Source organism: Triticum dicoccoides, chromosome 5A (assembly GCF_002162155.2).
Source record: "Triticum dicoccoides isolate Atlit2015 ecotype Zavitan chromosome 5A, WEW_v2.0, whole genome shotgun sequence".
Classification (NCBI taxonomy): Eukaryota; Viridiplantae; Streptophyta; class Magnoliopsida; order Poales; family Poaceae; genus Triticum; species Triticum dicoccoides.
In genome coordinates, this window is record NC_041388.1 from 88645134 (window position 1) to 88663963 (window position 18830).

An 18830-nucleotide genomic window follows, 5' to 3' on the forward strand; every position below is an offset into this window, starting at 1 on the left:
CCGCAGACCGCAGGCTTGCTAAACTTAACTTCATATGAACCCTGGTGGTGAATATGAAATAAATGACCTTTGAATAGTACCTCAAATCAATCTAATCATTGCAGATCTTCTGTTTTTTTTCAGGTTAACACTGCATCACCTTTCGGGCATATCTTCTGCCAATCCATCACTACACAAACTTAACCTGGGGGTTGCTGGTGAGCAGCTTAACTTCCTTATCTATAGCATACTTTGCAGACTTCATTGCAGGAGTACGGTTAATGCTGACTTCAATGTAGTTAAGACAGAAAAGGTGTTGGATGCCGAAACCTATACAACCATATGTAGAGTGTGCTTCATCTGCATCGAATGCAAGGAAAAGCTTTTGGAGCTTCGGCATAGCTCCTTCTTTAAATACCAATCCTGGTCCAAATATATTGTGGAAGCATAGATGCCTTAATGATTGGAATCCGTTGCAGCTGACCGAGAGTCCTTCTTTAGAGCATCTCCAACGGCCGCACAAAAATCTCGCACTCAATAATAGTTATAGCACGCCACTTTAGCACTTTTAGTGCGCCGGGACCAATATTGCTTTAGCAGACGCCCAAAGACGCGCGCCCAAAAAACAGACAGTGCAAATTGTGAAGCGCGCCCAATCCGGAGCCCAAAATATGCTGCGCGCGATAGCGTTTTTCAACGTGCGCCCAAAAACTTTTAGCGCTACAGCGTCTGTTGGAGCTGCTCGGCGCCCAAAAAAGCAAAATTTTAGTGCGCGGAGCTCTTTTTGGGCGCCTGTTGGAGATGCTCTTAGGAATTTCCTCTGCAGACAGACAAAGCACGCAAAGCGCATGCAAACCTTCGAGCATGTGCAAGTCTCTCCCATTCATTTGATCAACACCAAAATCTAAGTAGGTGAGTTCAGAGAGCAAGGGACTAATCCATTTCGGAAACAAGGGTAAATTGTCATCCCTATAACCTTGCAAAACAAACTTCTGGAGGAGACGCGGAGGAGAGCGCCATGGATCTGCAAAACACGTAGGAGGACCACAACCCATATTGATGATATGTAGGGAGCGAAGGTTGTTTTCCCCAAGCTTACAAAGAGCTGTACTGATTTGCCCATCATCACAATAAGTATGCTCAAAATGTATTCCAAGCACTCTCAACTGTATCAAATTCTGCAGATCCTTCCCAAAGTTTATAGAGCTCTTGGAGCCATTGATCTCCCAAAGCTCTTGAAGAGCTTCCATGTTGCCAAATCCATCCGGCAATCTGAGTTTTAGATGACCAACCAGGTGTCTCAGCCGTTTTAGATGAACAATAGATTCTGGCAACTCTGTTATCCCACTTCCTCTTAGGTCAAGCGTTTGCAAATATTCTAGCTTCCTGATTTGGATTGGGAGGTTCTTAACATTTGTGTTCCGCAGACCCAAATATCTCAAATGAATTAAGCTTCCAATGTTTTTGAGGTGGTCCTCTTTCAAACCATTACAATCCTCTAAATATAGTACACGAAGAATCTGTAGGTCCAGAAGAGGGGGCATCCATGTAATTCTACCGAACACATGAAGTGAACGGAGATGAGACATATTCTTGTTTTGCTGTGATACCTCGGCTGCATGTTCATTCTTTTTATGGATGTACAGCCTGCGAATCTTGTCACACTGAGATGGGATGTGCTGAGCATCTAATACAGAAACAAAATTTTCTTCATTTGACCGAGTGACAATGAAGTCAAGTACTATATCATGGACTCGACATGAAATTGCTTCACCATAAAATTTAAATTCCTGTTGAATCATATTCCTGTTGATGAGCTCGTTAAAATAATTCTCTCCTACTTCCTCCAAAGTATATCCATGCTTCGGAACAACAAACCCCTCGGCAATCCATCTCCATACCAACCTATATTTGCCAATGATGTAATCTTCCGGGAACATGCTAAGGTACAATAAGCATGTCTTCAGAGGCTGGGTTAGATCACAATAGCTGAGAGACAGTATCTTATCTATCACTGTCGGTGTACTAGAGTAGGGGTACCCTAATATCCCGAACTTGTGCACGGGCGGTTGCAGCGCCCCGCGGCAAGGTTGCCGGACGGCCGCCAGAGTCCTCCGTGGGTTCCTTTGAAGCCATTCAAGAACAAAGCATTCAAGATGAAGAGACAAGGCCCCGGCAAGAGTGTTGGGTTTCGTAGTAATTTCAAAAATTTTCCTACGCGCACACAGGATCATGTGATGCATAGCAACGAGAGGAGAGTGTTGTCTACGTACCCAACGCAGACCGACTGCGGAAGCAATGACACGACGTAGAGGAAGTAGTCGTACGTCTTCACGATCCAACCGATCAAGCACCGAAACTACGGCACCTCCGAGTTCGAGCACACGTTCAGCTCGATGACGATCCCCGGACTCCGATCCAGCAAAGTGTCGGGGAAGAGTTTCGTCAGCACGACGGCGTGGTGACGATCTTGATGAACTACAGCAGCAGGGCTTCGCCTAAACTCCGCTACAGTATTATCGAGGAATATGGTGGCAGGGGGCACCGCACACGGCTAAGGAATCGATCACGTGGATCAACTTGTGTCAACTTGTGTGTTTAGAGGTGCCCCTGCCTCCGTATATAAAGGAGGAGAGGAGGGGAGGCTGGCCGGCCAAAGAGCGCAGGAGAGTCCTACTCCCTCTGGGAGTAGGATTCCTCCCCCCAATCCTAGTCCAACTAGGATTCCTCGGAGGGGAAGGGAGAGAGGGGGGCCGGCCACCTTCTCCTAGTCCTAATAGGACTAGGGGAGGGGAAAGAGGCGCAGCCACCTTGGGCTGCCCCTTTCTCCTTTCCACTAAGGCCCATGATGGCCCATATGGCTCCCGGGGGGTTCCGGTAACCTCCCGGTAACCCGGTAAAATCCCGATTTCACCCGGAACACTTCCGATGTCCAAACATAGGCTTCCAATATATCAATCTTTACGTCTCGACCATTTCGAGACTCCTCGTCATGTCCGTGATCACATCCGGGACTCCGAACAACCTTCGGTACATCAAAATGCATAAACTCATAATATAACTGTCATCGTAACCTTAAGCGTGCGGACCCTACGGGTTCGAGAACAATGTAGACATGACCGAGACATGTCTCTGGTCAATAACCAATAGCGGGACCTGGATGCCCATATTGGCTCCTACATATTCTACGAAGATCTTTATCGGTCAGACCGCATGACAACATACGTTGTTCCCTTTGTCATCGGCATGTTACTTGCCCGAGATTCGATCGTCGGTATCCAATACCTAGTTCAATCTCGTTAACGGCAAGTCTCTTTACTCGTTCCGTAATACATCATCTCACAACTAACATATTAGTTGTAATGCTTGCAAGGCTTATGTGATGTGTATTACCGAGAGGGCCCAGAGATACCTCTCCGACAATCGGAGTGACAAATCCTAATCTCGAAATACGCCAACCCAACATCGACCATTGGAGACACCTGTAGTACTCCTTTATAATCACCCATTTACGTTGTGACGTTTGGTAGTACCCAAAGTGTTCCTCCGGTAAACGGGAGTTGCATAGTCTCATAGTCGTAGGAACATGTATAAGTCATGAAGAAAGCAATAGCAACATACTAAACGATCAGGTGCTAAGCTAATGGAATGGGTCATGTCAATCAGATCATTCTACTAATGATGTGACCTCGTTAATCAAATAACAACTCATTGTTCATGGTTAGGAAACATAACCATCTTTGATTAACGAGCTAGTCAAGTAGAGGCATACTAGTGACACTCTGTTTGTCTATGTATTCACACATGTATTATGTTTCCGGAAAATACAATTCTAGCATGAATAATAAACATTTATCATGATTATAAGGAAATAAATAATAACTTTATTATTGCCTCTAGGGCATATTTCCTTCAGTCTCCCACTTGCACTAGAGTCAATAATCTAGATTACACTGTAATGAATCTAACACCCATGGAGCTTTGGTGCTGATCATGTTTTGCTCGTGGAAGAGGCTTAGTCAATGGGTCTGCAATATTCAGATCCGTATGTATCTTGCAAATCTCTATGTCTCCCACCTGGACTAGATCCCGGATGGAGTTGAAGCGTCTCTTGATGTGTTTGGTCCTTTTGTGAAATCTGGATTCCTTTGCCAAGGCAATTGCACCAGTATTGTCACAAAAGATTTTCATTGGACCCGATGCACTAGGTAAGACACCTAGATCGGATATGAACTCCTTCATCCAGACTCCTTCATTTGCTGCTTCCGAAGCAGCTATGTATTCCGCTTCACATGTAGATCCCGCTACGACGCTTTGTTTAGAACTGCACCAACTGACAGCTCCACCGTTTAATGTAAACACGTATCCGGTTTGCGATTTAGAATCGTCCGGATCAGTGTCAAAGCTTGCATCAACGTAACCTTTTACGATGAGCTCTTTGTCACTTCCATATACGAGAAACATATCCTTAGTCCTTTTCAGGTATTTCAGGATGTTCTTGACCGCTGTCCAGTGATCCATTCCTGGATTACTTTGGTACCTCCCTGCTAAACTTATAGCAAGGCACACATCAGGTCTGGTACACAGCATTGCATACATGATAGAGCCTATGGCTGATGCATAGGGAACATCTTTCATATTCTCTCTATCTTCTGCAGTGGTCGGGCATTGAGTCTTACTCAATTTCACACCTTGTAACACAGGCAAGAACCCTTTCTTTGCTTGATCCATTTTGAATTTCTTCAAAATTTTGTCAAGGTATGTGCTTTGTGAAAGTCCAATTAAGCGTCTTGATCTGTCTCTATAGATCTTAATGCCTAATATGTAAGCAGCTTCACCGAGGTCTTTCATTGAAAAACTTTTATTCAAGTATCCCTTTATTCAATCAGTAATATGTCATCCACATATAATATCAGAAATGCTACAGAGCTCCCACTCACTTTCTTGTAAATACAGGCTTCTCCAAAAGTCTGTATAAAACCAAATGCTTTGATCACACTATCAAAACGTTTATTCCAACTCCGAGAGGCTTGCACCAGTCCATAAATGGATCGCTGGAGCTTGCACACTTTGTTAGCTCCCTTTGGATCGACAAAACCTTCTGGTTGCATCATATACAACTCTTCTTCCAGGAATCCATTCAGGAATGCAGTTTTGACATCCATTTGCCAAATTTCATAATCATAAAATGTGGCAATTGCTAACATGATTCGGACGGACTTAAGCATCGCTACGGGTGAGAAGGTCTCATCGTAGTCAATTCCTTGAACTTGCCGAAAACCTTTTGCGACAAGTCGAGCTTTGTAGACAGTAACATTACCATCAGCGTCAGTCTTCTTCTTAAAGATCCATTTATTCTCAATCGCTTGCCGATCATCGGGCAAGTCAACCAAAGTCCATACTTTGTTCTCATACATGGATCCCATCTCAGATTTCATGGCTTCTAGCCACTTTGCGGAATCTGGGCTCACCATCGCTTCTTCATAGTTCGTAGGTTCATCATGATCTAGTAGCATGACCTCCAGAACAGGATTATCGTACCACTCTGGTGCGGATCTTACTCTGGTTGATCTACGAAGTTCAGTAGTATCTTGATCTGAAGTTTCATGATCATTATCATTGGCTTCCTCACTAACTGGTGTAGGTGTCACTGAAACAGTTTTCTGTGATGAACTACTTTCCAGTAAGGGAGCAGGTACAGTTACCTCGTCAAGTTCTACTTTCCTCCCACTCACTTCTTTCGAGAGAAACTCCTTCTCTAGAAATGATCCATTCTTAGCAACAAATGTTTTGCCTTCGGATCTGTGATAGAAGGTGTACCCAACAGTTTCCTTTGGGTATCCTATGAATACACATTTCTCCGATTTGGGTTCGAGCTTATCAGGTTGAAGCTTTTTCACATAAGCATCGCAGCCCCAAACTTTAAGAAACGACAACTTTGGTTTCTTGCCAAACCATAGTTCATAAGGCGTCGTCTCAACGGATTTTGATGGTGCCCTATTTAACGCGAATGCGGCCGTCTCTAAAGCATATCCCCAAAATGATAGCGGTAAATCTGTAAGAGACATCATAGATCGCACCATATCTAGTAAAATACGATTACGACGTTCGGACACACCATTACGCTGTGGTGTTCCGGGGGGCGTGAGTTGCGAAACTATTCCACAGTTTTTCAAATGTATACCAAACTCGTAACTCAAATATTCTCCTCCACGATCAGATCGTAGAAACTTTATTTTCTTGTTACGATGATTTTCAACTTCACTCTGAAATTCTTTGAACTTTTCAAATGTTTCAGACTTATGCTTTATTAAGTAGATATATCCATATCTGCTCAAATCATCTGTGAAGGTGAGAAAATAACGATATCCGCCACGAGCCTCAATATTCATCGGACCACATACATCGGTATGTATGATTTCCAACAAATCTGTTGCTCTCTCCATAGTACCGGAGAACGGTGTTTTAGTCATCTTGCCCATGAGGCACGGTTCACAAGTACCAAGTGATTCATAATCAAGTGGTTCCAAAAGTCCATTAGTATGGAGTTTCTTCATGCGTTTTACACCGATATGACCTAAACGACAGTGCCACAAATAAGTTGCACTTTCATTATCAACTCTGTATCTTTTGGTTTCAACATTATGAATATGTGTATTACTACTATCGAGATTTAGTAAGAATAGACCACTCTTCAAGGGTGCATGACCATAAAAGATATTACTCATATAAATAGAACAACCATTATTCTCTGATTTAAATGAATAACCGTCTCGCATTAAACAAGATCCAGATATAATGTTCATGCTCAACGCTAGCACCAAATAACAATTATTTAGGTCTAATATTAATCCCGAAGGTAGATGTAGAGGTAGCGTGCCGACCGCGATCACATCGACTTTGGAACCGTTTCCCACGCGCATCGTCACCTCGTCCTTTGCCAGTGCCCGCTTATTCTGTAGTCCCTGTTTCGAGTTGCAAATATTAGCAACAGAACCAGTATCAAATACCCAGGTGCTACTGCGAGCATTGGTAAGGTACACATCAATAACATGTATATCACATATACCTTTGTTCACCTTGCCATCCTTCTTATCCGCCAAATACTTGGGGCAGTTCCGCTTCCAGTGACCAGTCTGCTTGCAGTAGAAGCACTCAGTTTCAGGCTTAGGTCTAGACTTGGGTTTCTTCTCTTGAGCAGCAACTTGCTTGCCGTTCTTTTTGAAGTTCCCCTTTTTCTTCCCTTTGCCCTTTTTCTTGAAACTAGTGGTTTTGTTAACCATCAACACTTGATGCTCCTTCTTGATTTCTACCTCCGCAGCTTTTAGCATTGCGAAGAGCTCGGGAATAGTCTTGTTCATCCCTTGCATATTATAGTTCATCACGAAGCTCTTGTAGCTTGGTGGCAGTGATTGGAGAATTCTTTCAATGACGCAATCATCTGGAAGATTAACTCCCAATTGAATCAAGTGATTATTATACCCAGACATTTTGAGTATATGCTCACTGACAGAACTGTTCTCTTCCATCTTGCAGCTATAGAACTTATTGGAGACTTCATATCTCTCAATCCGGGCATTTGCTTGAAATATTAACTTCAACTCCTGGAACATCTCATATGCTCCATGACGTTCAAAACGTCGTTGAAGTCCCGATTCTAAGCCGTAAAGCATGGCACACTGAACTATCGAGTAGTCATCAGCTTTGCTCTGCCAGACGTTCATAACATCTGGCGTTGCTCCAGCAGCAGGCCTGGCACCCAGCGGTGCTTCCAGGACGTAATTCTTCTGTGCAGCAATGAGGATAATCCTCAAGTTACGGACCCAGTCCGTGTAATTGCTACCATCATCTTTCAACTTTGCTTTCTCAAGGAACGCATTAAAATTTAACGGAACAACAGCACGAGCCATCTATCTACAATCAACATAAACAAGCAAGATACTATCAGGGACTAAGTTCATGATAAATTTTAAGTTCAATTAATCATATTATTAAAGAACTCCCACTTAGATAGACATCCCTCTAATCCTCTAAGTGATCACGTGATCCAAATCAACTAAACCATGTCCGATCATCACATGAGATGGAGTAGTTTCATCGGTGAACATCATTATGTTGATCATATCTACTATATGATTCACGCTCGACCTTTCGGTCTCCGTGTTCCGAGGCCATATCTGCATATGCTAGGCTCGTCAAGTTTAACCTGAGTATTCTGCGTGCACAACTGTTTTGCACCCGTTGTATTTGAACGTAGAGCCTATCACACCCGATCATCACGTGGTGTCTCAGCACGAAGAACTTTTGCAACGGTGCATACTCAGGGAGAACACTTCTCGATAATTTAGTGAGAGATCATCTTATAATGCTACCGTCAATCAAAGCAAGATAAGATGCATAAAAAGATAAACATCACATGCAATCAATATAAGTGATATGATATGGCCATCATTATCTTGTGCTTGTGATCTCCATCTCCGAAGCACCGTCATGATCACCATCGTCACCGGCGCGACACCTTGATCTCCATCGTAGCATCGTTGTCGTCTCGCCAATCTTATGCTTCCACGACTATCACTACCGTTTAGTAATAAAGTAAAGCATTACATCGCGATTGCATTGCATACAATAAAGCGACAACCATATGGCTCCTGCCAGTTGCCGATAACTTGGTTACAAAACATGATCATCTCATACAATAAAATTCAGCATCATGCCTTGACCATATCACATCACAACATGCCCTGCAAAAACAAGTTAGACGTCCTCTACTTTGTTGTTGCATGTTTTACGTGGCTGCTACGGGCTTAAGTAAGAACCAATCTCACATACGCATCAAAACCACAACGATAGTTTGTCAAATAGACTTCGTTTTAACCTTCGCAAGGACCGGGCGTAGCCATACTTGGTTCAACTAAAGTTGGAGAGGCAGTCGCCCGCAAGCCATCTCTGTGCAAAGCACGTCGAGGGAACCGGTCTCGCGTAAGCGTACGCGTAAGGTTGGTCCGGGTCGTCTCGTCCAACAATACCGCTGAACCAAAATATGACATGCTGGTAGGCAGTATAACTTGTATCGTCCACAACTCACTTGTGTTCTACTCGTGCATATAACATCAACATCATTAACCTAGGCTCGGATGCCACTGTTGGGTTTCGTAGTAATTTCAAAAAATTTCCTACGCGCACACAGGATCATGTGATGCATAGCAACGAGAGGAGAGTGTTGTCTACGTACCCAACGCAGACCGACTGCGGAAGCAATGACACGACGTAGAGGAAGTAGTCGTACGTCTTCACGATCCAACCGATCAAGCACCGAAACTACGGCACCTCCGAGTTCGAGCACACGTTCAGCTCGATGACGATCCCCGGACTCCGATCCAGCAAAGTGTCGGGGAAGAGTTTCGTCAGCACGACGGCGTGGTGACGATCTTGATGAACTACAGCAGCAGGGCTTCGCCTAAACTCCGCTACAGTATTATCGAGGAATATGGTGGCAGGGGGCACCGCACACGGCTAAGGAATCGATCACGTGGATCAACTTGTGTCAACTTGTGTGTTTAGAGGTGCCCCTGCCTCCGTATATAAAGGAGGAGAGGAGGGGAGGCTGGCCGGCCAAAGAGGGAGGCGCAGGAGAGTCCTACTCCCTCTGGGAGTAGGATTCCTCCCCCCAATCCTAGTCCAACTAGGATTCCTCGGAGGGGAAGGGAGAGAAGGGGGCCGGCCACCTTCTCCTAGTCCTAATAGGACTAGGGGAGGGGAAAGAGGCGCAGCCACCTTGGGCTGCCCCTTTCTCCTTTCCACTAAGGCCCATGATGGCCCATATGGCTCCCGGGGGGTCCCGGTAACCTCCCGGTAACCCGGTAAAATCCCGATTTCACCCGGAACACTTCCGATGTCCAAACATAGGCTTCCAATATATCAATCTTTACGTCTCGACCATTTCGAGACTCCTCGTCATGTCCGTGATCACATCCGGGACTCCGAACAACCTTCGGTACATCAAAATGCATAAACTCATAATATAACTGTCATCGTAACCTTAAGCGTGCGGACCCTACGGGTTCGAGAACAATGTAGACATGACCGAGACATGTCTCTGGTCAATAACCAATAGCGGGACCTGGATGCCCATATTGGCTCCTACATATTCTACGAAGATCTTTATCGGTCAGACCGCATAACAACATACGTTGTTCCCTTTGTCATCGGTATGTTACTTGCCCGAGATTCGATCGTCGGTATCCAATACCTAGTTCAATCTCGTTAACGGCAAGTCTCTTTACTCGTTCCGTAATACATCATCTCACAACTAACATATTAGTTGTAATGCTTGCAAGGCTTATATGATGTGTATTACCGAGAGGGCCCAGAGATACCTCTCCGACAATCGGAGTGACAAATCCTAATCTCGAAATACGCCAACCCAACATCGACCATTGGAGACACCTGTAGTACTCCTTTATAATCACCCATTTACGTTGTGACGTTTTGGTAGTACCCAAAGTGTTCCTCCGGTAAACGGGAGTTGCATAATCTCATAGTCGTAGGAACATGTATAAGTCATGAAGAAAGCAATAGCAACATACTAAACGATCAGGTGCTAAGCTAATGGAATGGGTCATGTCAATCAGATCATTCTACTAATGATGTGACCTCGTTAATCAAATAACAACTCATTGTTCATGGTTAGGAAACATAACCATCTTTGATTAACGAGCTAGTCAAGTAGAGGCATACTAGTGACACTCTGTTTGTCTATGTATTCACACATGTATTATGTTTCCGGAAAATACAATTCTAGCATGAATAATAAACATTTATCATGATTATAAGGAAATAAATAATAACTTTATTATTGCCTCTAGGGCATATTTCCTTCAAAGAGGAGCTTGCCGGGAAGAGACAAGGCCCCGGCAAGAGGAGCTTGCCGGGAAGGCCAACCACGGCACTTCAAGAAACTTGCCGCGATGCACCGCACGTCCCGGCAAGGTCCGGCGAGCGACAAGCTTCCGGACACGACAAGACGACGACCCCGACAAGGTACTTGCCGGGGGCCGGCTGCCACTCTGTACCCGCGCTCCAGCGCACCCACCCGCGTGTCGCCATGAGGCTTTCTCAGGGGCGCGTGGCGGGAGCCTGTGCAGCCAGGGGTACGCGGTGGCAAGCGGAGATGAAGAGAAGGCCATCATGGCAAACGGTGGCGCTCCTAACGGTCACTTTTTGCACTGTTTAGGCAACTTAGACAGGCATTCAATGACCTTGTCCCCTGCCGTCAGAGTTAGGTAGGGTGCACTGTGTCCACAGTCGCGGTAGCTACACCTACCGCATTCTTTTCCATTTTTACCCTTCTAGTCTACGTTGCCACCTGTCGGTGACCCCTTGAGAGTATAAAAGGAGGCCCATGCGCAACGTAGAAGGGGGTTCGGGTTCAGCTCATCCGAAACACCAAGAACACTCTCACGCTCGGTCTGGCAGCGTTCATCGCTCCTGAGCAAGAACTCAATACAATCACACAAGCAGCAGTAGGGTTTTACGCATCCGTGCGGCCCGAAGCTGGGTAAAACTGCTCGCGTGTACCGCCTCGACCCGCTCTTTGCGCGACCTCCGCCCCCCTCCGAACCGAAAGGGGCCCGGTCCCCATAGGTGTCCGTGGATCAGTTTCCCCGACATCTTTGGCGCGCCAGGTAGGGGGTGCGTCGAGATTGTGTGAACCCGATCCGGCGTGCACGCGAGCTAAATCTTCATCGTCTTCATCGACATGCCACCGAAGAAGAAGGATTCGGAGGCAGCTGTTGCGTCTGCGTCGCTTTCACCGCCTCCGGAGCAAACGGGCGGTGGAGTGGACGCCGACGGAAGAATGGGCGTCGACGAGGGAGCTCTCAGTGCGGCCAAGTCCAAGGACAAGGTGGCACAGACCTCGGCGTCCATGCGCGCACCGCGCCCGTCTCAGGAGGCGCGGGACCAGCAGCGTGATGGCGTTCGCAGCGCCATACGTCCGCTGGGCCAAGATCAAGCTGGTGGTTCTCGTGGCGTTCAAGACCAGCGTGCACGCCAACATGCTGGCTCGAGCGAAGTACGGTCGCCTGGACGGGACACTGCTCCTTCTAACGTGGTTAGGAGTCCGAGCATGCCCCGCTCCTCGCACCGTTCACCTTCGCCTTGGCGCGAGCTCAACTGCTCCTAGACTATCCTCCGACGGCGGACAAGACCGACGAATGGAGGGCCACTATCCAGAGCCTCATCGGCTTCGCCAACGGCGACACTGCGCGGCAACCAAGCACCTTGCTGCCGCGGCAGGACAGCCGGGCGCGAGCCGATGGCAACAAGACCGGGGGAGGTGCGACTTCCATGCACTCTCCACTACGAAGGCCAAAATCGCCGACTCGCCGGGTCCACCCCGACAGCGGCTCCACCGCGTCATCGGACCCACGAGCTCGTCGCGACCAGCGCCAAGTTCTCCATGAACGACAACAAGAAGACGCTCGAACCCGCATCGAGCGCCGAAGAGAAGCGCGACGTCAATCCGACAAGCGCGCTGGGCCTTCTATTGACATGCATGCGCCAGGGAAACTAGGCGATCTGCCGTACGCGGTAGGTTGTCCTGCGTTCACTCGTGAGCTGCGGCAAGTCCAGTGGCCCAGCACAAAGAACTTCAAGCCAGACGTACCAGAGAAGTACGACGGCAAGACGCATCCGTCAGAGTTCCTCAGCATCTACACCATCGCGGTGCAGGCTGCCGGGGGACGGGATGACAAGATCCTCGCCAACTACTTCCCGCTGGTGCTCAAGCCCAACGTCAGGTCCTGGCTCATGCACTTGCCGGACAACTCCATCTCCTCTTGGGCAGATCTATGCCATCAGTTTGTCGGCGCCTTCATAGGCGGGCACAAGCCACATGGCCAAGAGAGCGATCTTCATCTGCTTGCCCAAAAGGAAGGAGAGCCACTGCGCAAGTACATTCAAAGATTCAGCCGCGTACAGCACAACATCCCAGACGTCCACCCCGCCGCGATCATCAGTGCGTTCCATCAGAACGTGCGAAACCGCAGGATGAGGGAGGAGATGGCGATGTGTAAGATCAGAGACGTCAGCGAGCTTTACGCCCTGGCCGACAAGTGTGCGCGCGCTGAAGAGGGGAGGAGGCTCCCCGGAGAGAGTACAGGAGCAGAAGGATCCGACAGTGAGGATGCCGCCCCGGCAAGGAAAGGCCGGCGGCGGAACAACAGAAGGAAAAAGGGCAAGGAAGTGCTAGCTGTCGAGCAGATCGGCAATGGAGGTGGCGCCAAGGAAGCTAAAGCTGGTGGCTCCGACAAGGAGGCCCAGCCTGTGGCGGCCGCCGACAAGCAGGACAGCTCCGGCAAGCAGTATTGTAAGATTCACCGCACCAAGGGTCACGATCACCAGAACTGCAAGAAAGTCGAACAGCTTGTTGAGCAACAGAAAGCTGAGTACGAGCGGCGCAACAAGGAGAAGGCCTAGGAAGGAACTGGTGGATCCGGCAAGAAATGTCCCGGCCGAGGAGGACGCCGCGGCAAGGCCAAGCAGCGGCAAGGAGACAGACCTCCCCGCGGCCGCGACAAGGATGAAGATGACGACGACGACGAAGATATGGATGATGATGAGGCCGACGAGCAGGAATTTCAGAAGGCCACAGAGGTCCTGTGCGTTGACGGTGGCGCCTCTCTACATACTTCGCACCGCCAACTCAAGCAGTGGATGCGGGAAGTGAATGCAGCAGAGCCATCCATAGAGTCACGCAAGCCCCTGAAATGGTCCAGCACGCCTATCATCTTCGATATTGAGGACCACCCTGATCGTGTAACTGCGGTCGGGTGCTTGCCGATGTTGGTTTCTCCAACTATCCGCAACCTCAAGGTCACGAAGATGTTAGTTGACGGCGGGGCCGGCTTGAACCTGATATCCTCCGCGGTCCTCCAGAAACTCCAGATCCCTCACAACGAGCTCGAGGAGACCGGCACGTTCCAAGGAACCAGCCCGGGAAGGAGCAAGCCGAAGGGAAAGATCACGCTGCCGGTCACATTTGGCAGCGAGCTGAACTTTAGAACTGAGAGGGTCACTTTTGACGTTGCCGACTTTCCATTACCCTACAATGGGATCCTTGGCCGTCCAGCGCTGACCAAGTTCATGGCAGCCTCTCACTACGCATACAACATGCTCAAGATGCCAGGCCCGATAAGTGTCATCTCTGTCCCCGGCGACAAGAAGGACGCCCTTATCTGTGCCGACAAGATCTACCGGGAAGCAGCAGCCGCAGCAGAACGCAGGGCACTTGCCGCTGAAGCTCCCGGAGGGAAGAAGAAGACTAAGTCCGGCAAGAGCTCTGATGCCCACTCCGGCAAGCGCACCTCTTCAGAGTGCTGCGCTACCGTCGAGGACGCACCATCGAGCTCCACCGGCAAGTTTAAGAAGACGATGGCAGCTCTACCAGAGACCAAGAAGGTGTCCGCCAAGGAGGACGGCACTGGTGGTACCTTCACCATCAGTGCCACTCTCGACCCCAAATAGGAAAGCGCGCTCGTTGCTTTCCTGCGGGCGAACGTCGACGTGTTTGCATGGCAACCGTCTGACATCCCCGGTGTTCCCAGGAAAGTGATTGAGCACCACCTAGCCGTCTGTCCTCATGCGCGGCCCGTCAAGCAGAGAGTCAGGAAGCAGGCAGTAGAGCGCCAAGAATTCATCGCAGAAGAAATCAAGAAGTTGGAAGCAGCAGGCCTTGTCAGAGGAGTGCTCCATCCCACGTGGTTGGCCAATCCTGTTGTTGTGCGCAAGGCTAACGGGAAATGGAGACTTTGTATTGACTTCACTGATGTTAATAAAGCTTGTCCCAAAGACCCATTTCCCTTGCCGCGTATTGACCAGATTGTTGACTCCACAGCCGGATGTGATTTGCTTTCATTTCTTGATGCATACTCAGGATACCATCAGATCTTCATGGCAGAAGAGGATGAAGAGAAAACCGCATTTATCACCTCGTGTGGCACGTACTGCTTCGTACGAATGCCTTTCGGTTTGAAGAATGCTGGATCAACATTCGCAAGGGCAGTCCACCATGCCTTTGAGCCGCAAATGCACAGAAATGTGGAAGCCTACATGGATGATATAGTGGTCAAGAGCAAGGACAAGGCTACCCTGATTCAAGATCTAGATGAAACTTTTACAAATCTGCGCAAAATCAACCTCAAGCTCAATCCCGAGAAGTGCGTGTTCGGAGTCCCTTCCGGCAAGCTTCTCAGGTTCTTTGTGTCACAGCGGGGGATTGAAGCCAATCCCGACAAGATCAAAGCCATCGAGCAGATTGAAGCACCAAAGCGCGTCAAGGATGTACGAAAGCTTGCCGGTTGCGTGGCTGCTCTCAGCAGGTTTATCTCTAAGTCCGCAGAGCGCGCCTTGCCGTTTTTCAAAATATTGAAAAAGGCAGGTCCGATGAAATGGACTCCGGAAGCGGAGGACGCGCTACAAGACTTAAAGAGGTACCTGTCCTCCACTCCAATACTTGTCGCACCTAAGCCACAAGAAAAGTTGCTGCTGTATCTAGCAGCAACCAATCAAGTGGTTAGTGCTGCGTTAGTAGCGGAGAGGGAGGCGGACGATGAGCCAGCAACCGCGGCAAGTGAATCCAGCGACAAGCAGGGGGCTTCTCCGACAAACTCTGGTCCCGACAAAGATGGATCTACGCAGACATGCAAGGAGGTGCAGAAGAAAATGGTGCAGCGCCCAGTTTACTTTGTCAGTTCCCTTCTGCAGGGGGCTAGATCAAGGTATTCTGGCGTGCATAAATTGCTTTTCGGCCTTCTCATGGCCTCGAGAAAGCTGCGCCACTACTTCCAGGCACATGAGATAACAGTTGTCACTCGCTTTCCGTTGAAGAGGATATTGCAAAACCCAGAAGCAACAGGCAGGATTGTCGAGTGGGCACTGGAACTGTCAAGCTTTGGCCTCAAATTTGAGAGCACTTCCACTATACAGAGCAGAGCATTGGCAGAATTTATAGCGGAATGGACGCCAACACCAGATGAAGAAACTCCAGAAACGAGCATCCCCGTCAAAGAAGCAAGCAAAGAATGGTTGATGCACTTTGATGGTGCCTTCTCGCTGCAAGGCGCCGGTGCTGGCGTGCTGCTTATCGCACCCACCGAAGAGCACCTCAAGTACGTAGTTCAGATGCACTTTCCCAAGGAGCAAGCAATGAACAATACCGCAGAGTATGAGGGTTTGCTTGCCGGCCTCAGAATCGCGGCAAACCTTGGGATCAACAAGCTCATTGTCAGGGGTGACTCGCAGTTGGTCGTCCGCCAAGTAAACAAAAGCTATCAAAGCCCGTTGATGGAAGCATATGTTGATGAAGTGAGGAAGCTAGAAGAACACTTTGACGGCCTGCAAATGGAGCACGTTCCACGAGCTCAGAATGATATTGCTGACGGTCTGTCAAAGTGCGCAGCACTAAAGTTACCTGTGGAACCAGGGATTTTTGTGCTCAAGCTGACTCAACCATCCGTAACACCGTCGACTGGACAGAGTAAGAAGTGAAAGTTGGTTTCCAGTGACTACTTGCCGGCAGAGCTTCCCGAAGCCGCTGCCAAGAAGGTCCCCAAGATCGACGCCAAGAGTGCTGAGGAGCAGTCTGCTCCGGCGAACCTCTCGGTTTGTTTCGTTGAAGCAAACGCTCCCGACAAGTTTTGCTCCGGCAAGCTTGCCGGGGAACATCACGCTCCGGTCGAACCGCAGGTTCTTGCCGTAGAAGCGGATGTTCCCACAACAACAGATATGCCTTTAGCCCTTGTTATCGAGCCGCAAGCTCCAGCATGGGCGCAGCAGATTGTCCGTTTTCTTCAGACAGGAGAGCTTCCCGAAGAGCAAGAAGAAGCGGAAAGAGTAGCCCGACAGTCAAGTATGTACAAGTTTGTCGACAACACACTGTACAGAATAAGACTCAACGGTGTGAAATTGAAGTGCATTCGCCGGGAAGATGGACAACAGCTGTTGGCGGAGATACATGGAGGCATATGTGGTCACCACATTGGCGCAAGAGCACTTGCCCGCAAAGCGTTCCGACAAGGTTTCTTCTGGCCGACAGCCCTCCAGGATGCAACTGCACAAGTAACCAAGTGTGAAGCGTGCCAGTTTCATTCCAAACAGATACACCAGCCAGCTCAAGCTCTCCAGATGATCCCTTTATCCTGGCCATTTTCGGTCTGGGGGCTCGACATCCTCGGCCCCTTTCCCCGAGCTGTCGGGGGCTTTGAGTTCTTGTACGTCGCCATCGACAAGTTCACAAAGTGGCCGGAAGTGGAACCAGTGAGGAAGGTGACAGCACAGTCAGCAGTCAAGTTCTTCAAGTCGATTGTTTGCCGTTTCGGGATCCCTAACAGGATCATCACCGATAACGGCACGCAATTTACGAGCCGCACCTTCATGCAGTACGTCCAAGATCTTGGCGCCAAGGTCTGCTTCGCTTCTGTTGCTCATCCGAGAAGCAACGGTCAAGCGGAGAGGGCAAATGCTGAAGTGCTGCGAGGCCTCAAGACCAGAACTTTCGACAGGCTGCACAAGTGCGGAAGAAACTGGATCGAGGAGCTGCCGGTGGTTCTTTGGTCGATCAGGACGACGCCAAATCGAGCCACCGGCCAGACACCTTTCGCTCTAGTCTATAGAGCAGAGGCAGTTCTCCCCACGGAACTCGTTTACGGGTCACCTCGAGTGCTCGCTTATGATGAGCTCGAGCAAGAGCAGCTGCGGCAAGATGATGCGCTGCTCCTTGAGGAAGACCGTCTTCAGGCTGCTGTGTGAGCCGCTCGCTACCAGCAAGCTTTGCGTCGCTATCATAGCCGCAAAGTTAAAGCCAGGAGCTTCGAGGAAGGCGACCTTGTTCTTCGGCGTGTTCAGTCCGCCAAAATTCCAACAAGTTGACGCCGAAGTGGGAAGGCCCTTATCGGGTGAAACGAGTCACTAGGCCCGGCGTTGTCCGCCTTGAGACCGAAGATGGCATTCCGGTGAGCAACTCCTGGAACATTGAAGATCTTCGTAAGTTTTACCCGTAGGGCGCGGTTGCCGCAAGCTTTTCCGGCAACCACCTTTTGTACAAGTCTTGCCGCTGTTGCATGTAATCCTTTGTACAAAGCCGGGCGCAGACCCCGTGCACCAGTAAAGTTCATGTGCCCCGCACATCTTGTCAGTCTTTATGCTGTAATCCTTTTTTGCATATGTTATCTGACACTTTGTGCAGCACCAGACCCCGGTAAGCGATAACGAGCCCAAGGCTCCATATCATTACTTTATTTCTCTGTCTCTTTCTCAAAAGAAGGAAGGTTCCCTCGCCCACAAGGTTTGCCGGGGGAGGAAGGAGAAGATAATGGTGTGGACCGGGTCGTTCAAGAGAGCTTCTCCTTGCCGGGAAGCAGACAACAGAAAAGCTAAGTTGCTAAAGATTGCGCAATCAGTTTTTAAGATTTTGGGTTATTTTCCTTGAACGACCGTGCTTCGTATGGGAAACCTGTGCGCGGAGGAACCAACTCGTAGCTAGTTGCGCCCTTACTTTGTTTCGAGTCCGCTCAACAACTTAAGTGAGCTGCAACTAGTTGCGACAAGGTTGCTTGTCGGTAGCGGCCCCACCAGTAGGCTGCTGAAGTTCCGCACTCGGCGCTCGCGGCAAGGGTGCCTGCACCGGCAAGTTTCCCTGAAAAGCGTAGGGCAGAACCATACAAAGCCAAGAGTCGAGTAAAGGAAATAACACCGCAATAACGAGCCGTAAGGCTCCATATCATTACTTTATTTCTCTGTCTCTTTCTCAAAAGAAGGAAGGTTCCCTCGCCCACAAGGTTTGCCGGGGG

The 18830-nt window shown here is 48.9% G+C and overlaps 1 pseudogene; it reads right to left on the reverse strand.

The window, feature by feature from the left end:
- Window positions 1-169: 169 nt before the first annotated feature.
- The window catches only part of LOC119299577, a 26755-nt pseudogene continuing 8094 nt past the window's right edge, over window positions 170-18830 (reverse strand).